Source organism: Carcharodon carcharias, chromosome 1, assembly GCF_017639515.1.
Source record: "Carcharodon carcharias isolate sCarCar2 chromosome 1, sCarCar2.pri, whole genome shotgun sequence".
NCBI classification, from domain to species: domain Eukaryota; kingdom Metazoa; phylum Chordata; class Chondrichthyes; order Lamniformes; family Lamnidae; genus Carcharodon; species Carcharodon carcharias.
The window spans coordinates 226186763-226194503 of NC_054467.1; positions in this window are offsets into that span (position 1 = coordinate 226186763).

Genomic DNA, 7741 nt, shown 5'->3' on the forward strand with positions numbered 1-7741 from the left:
TCTCTTTCTCTTCTGTAGTGTGTAAGTGTCAGTGTTGATATACTTGTGTACAAATGCGTGTGTGCAAGAATTTGGCTGTGTACATACGATCTGAAATTTCATGTTTTGGAACTGTTGATATCAGGGAAATTTTGAGTAATGATTACAATCAGATAGTGACACAGATTGGACGTTCGTTGAAATATAATTGCTTTTCAGAGGTGGATTTAAAAGGGTGACCTTTTTAAACTTCTGGCAATACCTGGCTTCCTTTTGAAATATCCAAATTTCGATTGTACTCCTGAAGCATAGGGGGTAGATCTGGAATTTGTGCAATAGTGTAAAACAGAACATGTGATCGCGAGCTGGCCACTGGGGGTTTTACATCTCTCCTGAATTGTATCTTCATTGAAGTGAAAATTAAACAGGTATCTATTTTTCTCCTAAAAATGTCATGGCTCCTGCTGGAACTACTTCTTGTGGTAATGTGCTCCAGCATAAGCATTTATGTTATTCCTTGCAACCACTCTTCTCACCCTCCAATAGATTTCTATGAGTTCTACTTTCAAAAGCACTAGATGCCCTCCAATATTTCACATAAATAACCATCCTATGTGTCGACCATCACAGCCTGAGCCCAATGCCTTCCAGCAGGGTGCACTGATCAGGAGCAGGAACTCTGACTGTGATTCTTGTCCCTCACCGATGGTCCCAGGGACACTCGGACCTACTGCAGTCCTTGCTGTCACATCAACTGAGATCAGCCAAGTCAGGAGTCCACAATTTTATATAATACCATTCAAATCCCTGAAGCCTTCGACTTACTCTCTAGAATCTAGTTTTACTGCTGCTCCATTCAATCATGTTTCCCCGTCTGCTGTTTCTCATAAATATTCTGCCAATCACAGTCAAGAGGCAGAATTGTCCACTCCCAGCAGCAGCAGCAGAGGTTCGTGGTGGGTGGGGAATACAGCGCAAATGAAAAAATCGGTCTCCCAACGGCAGGAAATGGCGATGGGAACTTGCGGTCCCAACCATCATGGCAGGAGAATGGCCAGCCGCCATTCCCGTCAAAGGCTGTCAGGAAGCTGTTTACCATCTCATTAGCGGGATTCAAACTACCACCCAATTGGAATTGTCCTCCCGCGCCCCCCCCCCTCCCCTGTCTGATCATCCCCTCACCAGCGGGAGTTCACCCGGGCCCAAAACATGACCCGACCAGCCTGGCTGTTAGGAAGGGAGTTCCAGGATTTTGACCCAGCGACAGTGAAGGAATGATGATATATTTCCAAGTCAGAATGGTGAGTGACTTGGAGGGGAACTTCCAGGTGGTGGTGTTCCCATCAATCTACTGCCCTTGCCTTTCTAGATGGTAGTGGTCATGGGTTTGGAAGGTGCTGTCTAAGGAGCCTTGGTGAATTCCTGCAGTGTATCTTGTAGATGGTCCACACTGCTGCTACTGTGCGCCGGTGGTGGAGGGAGTGAATGTTTGTGGATGCTGTGCCAATCAAACGGGCTGCTTTGGCCTGGACGGTGTCAAGCTTCTTGTGTTGTACAAGCTGCAGTCATCCAGGCAAGTGGAGAGTATTCCATCACACTCCTGACTTGTGCCTTGTAGATAGTGGACAGGCTTTAGGAAGTCAGGAGGTGAGTTACTCGTCACAGGATTCCCAGGCTGTGACCTGCTCTTGTAGCCACAGTATTTATATGGCTAGTCCAGTTCAGTTTCTGGTCAATGGTAACCCCCAGGATGTTGATAGTGGGGGATTCAGTGATGGTAATGCCATTGAACATCACGGGGCGATGGTTAAATTCTCTCTTGTTGGAGATGGTCATTGCCTGACACTTGTGTGGCGCGAATGTTACTTGCCACTTGTCAGCCCAAGCCTGGATATTGTCCTGGTCTTGCTGCATTTGGACATGGAATGCTTCAATATCTGAGGAGTCGCAACTGATGCTGAACATTGTGCAATCATCAGTGAACATCCCCACTCCTGGTCTTATGATGGAAGGAAGGTCATTGATGAAGCAGCTGAAGATAGTTGGGCTTAGACTGAGGAACTCCTGCAGTGATGTCCTGGAGCTGAGATGACGTCCAACAACCACAACCATCTTCCTTTGTGCTAGGTATGACTGCAACCAGTGAGAGTTTTCCCCCTGATTCCCATTGACTCCTGTTTTGCTAGGGCTCCCTAATGCCACACTCAGTCAAATGCTGCCTTTTATGTCAAGGGCAGCCACTCTCACCTCACCTTGGGAGTTCAGCCCTTTTTTTTCTTGATTGGTAAGAGGTTACGGGGCGAAGGTGGGTGAATGGGGTTGAGAAACTTATCAGCCATGATTGAATGGCGGAGCAGACTCGATGGGCCGAATGGCCTAATTTCTGCTCCCATGTCTTATGATCTTATGGTCTTTTGTCCATGTTTGAACCAAGGCTGTAAGGAGATCACGAGCTGAGTGGCCCTGGCCGAACCCAAACTGGGCATCAGGGAGCAGGTTATTGCTAAGCAAGTGCCACTTGATAGCACTGTAGATAACCCCATCCATTACTTTACTGATGAGCGAGAGTAGACTGATGGGGTGGTAATTGGCCGTGTTGGATTTGTCCTGCTTTTTGTGTACAGGACATACCTGGGCAATTTTCCACATAGCCAGGTAGATGCCAGTGTTGTAGCTGTACTGGAACGGCTTGGATAGGGGCGCGGCAAGTTCTGGAACACAAGTCTTCAGTACTATTGCCAGAATATTGTCAGGGCCCATAGCCTTTGCAATATCTTCAGCCATTTCTTGATATCACGTGGAGTGAATCGAATTGGCTGAAGACTGGTATCTGTGATGCTGGGGACCTCCGGAGGAGGCCGAGATGGGGATCTCTGGCTGAAGATTGTTGCGAATGCTTCAGCCTTATCTTTTGCATTGATGTGCTGGGCTCCTCCATCATTGAAGATGGGGATATTTATGGAGGGTCCTCCTCCTGTGAGTTATTTAATTGTCCACCACAATTCACAACTGGATCTGGCAGGACAGCAGAGTTTAGATCTGATCCGTTAGTTGTGGGGTCGCTTAGCTCTGTCTATCACTTGCTGTTTATGCTATTTGGCTTGCAAGTAGTCCTGTGTTGTAGCTTCATCAAGTTGACACCTCATTTTTAGGTATGCCTGGTGCTGCTCCTGGCATGCCCTCCTGCACTTTTCATTGAAAGAGGGTTGATCCCCTGGCTTGATGGTACTGGTAGAGTGGGGGATATGCCAGGCCATGAGGTTACAGATTACCCTGTATCCCATGTGCATTTGCCTTCTTTATAAGTCTCCCATGTGGGACCTTGTCAAAGGCTTTGCTGAAATCCATATAAACTACATCAACGGCACTACCCTCATCTACACACCTGGTCACCTCCTCAAAAAATTCAATCAAATTTGCTAAGCATGACCTCCCTCTGACAAAACCATGCTGACTATCCCTGATCAAACCTTGCTTCTTCAAGTGGCAATAGATTCTCTCCTTCAGAAATTTATCCAATAGTTTCCCCACCACTGACGTGAGACTCGCTGTCTTATCTCTACAACTCTTCTTAAATAACCACATTAGCTGTTCTCCAGTCCTCTGGCACCTTCCCCTTGGGCAGAGAGGAATTAAAAATTTGGGTCAGAGCCCCTGCGATCTCCTCCCTTGCCTCCCTCAGCAGTCTGGGACATAAATCATCTGAACCTGGAGATTTGTCCACTTTTAAGCCTGCCAACATCACCAATACCTTGTCACTCCCTATATCAATTTGCTTAAAAGCATTGCAGTCTCTCTCCCTGAGTTCGATACCTTCATCCTCATTCTCTTTTGACCGATGTCTTTCAAATTCCTTTCAGTTCTTGTTGATGATATGAGGTAGTCTTCCAGCACTTTCAGTATTTAATTCACTAGTTGAGCACTTGCCTTTCAATGTCTCTAACTGTTATTTTCCCCTTTGCCTCTTCACAGGGGTTTTCAGAGAGAGAGAGCAAGTTATAGAGATATGAGGAGAAAAAGCCAGCTAGCTGTTATTGTAGAAGTACAGAATCTTACACACACAGGAGAGAGAGGTTTTAGATCTTTTTCCTTTCAGGCTAGGAGCTATTCTGGTGCACTTCTCTCACACAAACCCTAGTCACCTGGTTAGGAGCCAATTAAAATGTTGTTGCCAGGCAGTCCCCCATTAGACCAGATTCCTCCTCAGCACCATCCTGTCTTTCACGACACATTCTGTTCCAGGACACCAACATTGTATATGTCCCTCGCACTGTTCCAGTAGACATGTCTTTCTAAGTGCAGCCATTGTAATTTTAATCCACAGTCCAACAGAAATAAAAACATATGCTCTTTAAGGCCCATGTCCCAGTTCCCATCCAGTGAGGTGAGTATGAGGGCTAGAGGGTTCACTTATCCTGGTGGCGCAGATTAGGTCATTCATTCTTTTCCTGCACTGCAGGGCAGTCCTCCTCTAAGCTGAATTGGCATTGACCACCCTAGTGACCTCCTCCCATGCAGCGGTCGTGAGACGGGTGGGCCATCTCCTCCCATCCCTCAGAAAAAGGACGCCTCTCCTGTACTCCACTGCTTGAAGAAGCGTGTCCGGCGAGGCATCACTGAACCTTGGGGCTGGTGCTTGTTGACTCCGGCCTGCCATGTCCAGCTCTGAACTCCAACGTTCAATGAATGAGTAGCTGTCCCGGCGCCTTTTAAATATGGCGCCCCAATATGACAGAAGGACGCACGGCTTCTTGCCCGCCTCACCGCGCGGTTCGCCAGGAAACCCCTGGCTGCATAATTAATCAGCCCAGCATTGCACGATTTGGCGGGTTTACCCACTAGGCTCTGCAGCAGGAGACCTCTGACCTCCCATCTCCACCCAATATACTTAGGCCCCGAGCAGAAAATCCCAGCTAATACCTTCATGGCTCTGAGCCACCCGTAACTTAGCCTGAACGATCTGTAAATCCATCATTATGGTTCATAAACAAAACCTCATCCAAAAAAGAAGCATTAACAGGTCATCTTCCTGCCCCTTCCCTTCCTTGCTGAAACTGTGTTTCGTAGCTTCCGAATGTGCTTTCCATCACTCCTCCGTCTTTGTAACTCTTAGAATAGTAAACTGACTTAATGGTTCATTTTCCACCTTGGACTCTCATGGCAATCATCTTGGTAAAGAAACTCCCTCTAATAACAACAACTTTATATTATATAGCGCCTTTAACGTGATGAAACATCCCAAGGCGTTTCACAGGAGGATTATAAAACAAGATACGACACCAAGCCACATGAGGAGACATTAGGTCAGCTACCAAAAAGCTTGGTTAAAGAGGTAGGTCGTAAGGAGTGCCTTAAAGGAAGAAAATGAGGTAGAGAGGCACAGAGATGTAGGAGGGATATTCCAGAGCTTGGGGCCTAGGCAACTGAAAGCACAGCCACCTGTAGTGAAGTGATTAAAATCAGGGACACACAACGGGCCAGAAGTGGAGTACTGATATCTCAGAAGGTTGTGGGGTTGGAGGAGATTGCAGAGGTAGGGAGGGGACAGGCCATAGAGGGATTTGAAAACAAGGAGGTGAATTTTAAAATCAAGATGCTGCTTGACTGGGAGTCAGTGTAGGTCAGTGAGCACAGGGGTGACAGGGGAATGGGGCTTGGTGCAAATTAAGATATGGGCAGTGGAATTTTGGATGGCCTCAAGTTTGGAGGGGGTAGAATGTGGGATACTGGCCACGAGAACGTTAGACTAGTCGAGTCCAGAGGCAACAAAGTTATGAATGAGGGTTCCGGCAGCAGATGAATTGAGACAAGGGTGAAATCAGGCAATGTTATGGAGGTGGAAATAGTGTGATCTTAATGAAGGCACAAATAGGAGATTTGAAGCTCATCTTGGGGTTGAATATGAAACTGGCTTAACTGACTCATATTCCAGGAGCAGGGACAGCCGGACTTGCGAGGGACACTTCTATTTAGGCAGTGGATAAATAGAGGGCGAGGCTCTGGGCCTTCGCTCACCTTCCGGGAGCAGAGACGGCCGGATCTACGAGCAACACCCCTACTCGGGCAGCGGATAAATAGGGGGTGAGGCTTGGGGCCTTCCCTCACCTTCCGGGAGCAGAGACGGCCGGATCTACGAGCAACACCCCTACTCGGGCAGCGGATAAATAGGGGGTGAAGCTCGGGGCCTTCCCTCACCTTCCGGGAGCAGAGACGGCTGGACCTGCGAGCAACACCCCTACTCGGGCAGCGGGCTGGGTTTGAAAAAAAACCCAGGAGTGACATCACAGGAAAACTGTAAGGTCATTGATTGGTGAGAAGCTGCTATTAGGGAGTATAAAGAAGTAGCTACTTGGATTTCATTAAGGAACACTAGCAATAGGGGAGTAAAGTTAAATCAAGTCAAAGTGAAATAAAATAATAAAGTAAACCAAAGTAAGATAAAGTTAGCTTAAGTGTAGTAAAGTTAAGTTACTAGTAATTTATTCTATTCATTCTAATTACTCTAAGTGTAATAAATAATTTTTAAAGTTATGGAATGGCAGGTCAGCTCAGCCAAGTGATTTGTGCTTCCTGCGGTGTGTGTGAAGTGGATAACGCACCATGATTACTTGACAAACACATCTGTAGGAAGTGTCACCAGCTGCACGAGTTTGAGCTCCAGGTTTGAGAACTTGAGTGGTGGCTGGAGTCACTGTTGTGTATCCGCGAGGCAGAGGACTACGTGGATATCATGTTTAAGGAGGTGGTCACACCTCAGATCAGAAGCATACGGCCAAAGAAGGAATGGGTGACTGCCAGGCAGTCTAAGAGAACCAGACAGGTAGTGCAGGAGTCCCCTGTGTCTATCCTGCTTGCTAATCAGTTTTCCATTTTGGATGGTGAAAAAAGCATATGGAACACTTGCCATTATTAATCGAGGCATAGATTACAAAAGTAGGGAGATCATGTTGGAGTTGTATAGAACCTTGGTGAGGCCACAGCTGGAGTACTGTGTGCAGTTCTGGTCGCCACATTATAGGAAGGAGGGGGTGCAGAGGAGATTCACCAGGATGTTGCCTGGGATGAAACATTTGAGTTATGAAGAGAGGTTGGATAGACTTGGGTTGTTTTCGTTGGAGCAGAGAAGACTGAAGGGCGACCTGATTGTACAAGATTATGAGAGGCATGGACAAGGTGAATAGGGAGGAGCTGTTCCCCTTAATTGAAAGGTCAGTGACGAGGGGACGTAAGTTCAGGGTGAGGGACAGGAGATTCAGGGGCGATGTGAGGAAAAACCTTTTTACTCAGAGGGTGGTGACAGTCTGGAATGCGCTGCCTGGGAGGGTGGTGGAGGCGGGTTGCCTCACATCCTTTTAAAAAGTACCTGGATGAGCACTTGGCACATCATAACATTCAAGGCTACGGGCCAAGTGCTGGTAAATGGGATTAGGTAGGTAGGTCAGGTGTTTCTCAAGTGTCGGTGCAGACTCGATGGGCCGAAGGGCCTCTTCTGCCCATGTGATTCTGTGATTCTATGAGGGTGATGGATCCTCAGGGGAGTGCAGCCAGAGAGCCAAACCTGTGGCACCATGGGTGGCTATGCTATACAGTGGGAGAGGGAGAAGATTGGAAGGGCAATAGTGATAAGGGATTCCATAGTCAGGAGATCAGACAGGCATTTCTGCAGCAGTAAACGTGACTCCAGGATGATGTGTTGCCTCCCTGGTGCCAGGGTCAAGGATGTCACGGAGCGGCTGTAAGACATCCTTTAGGGGGAGGGGAT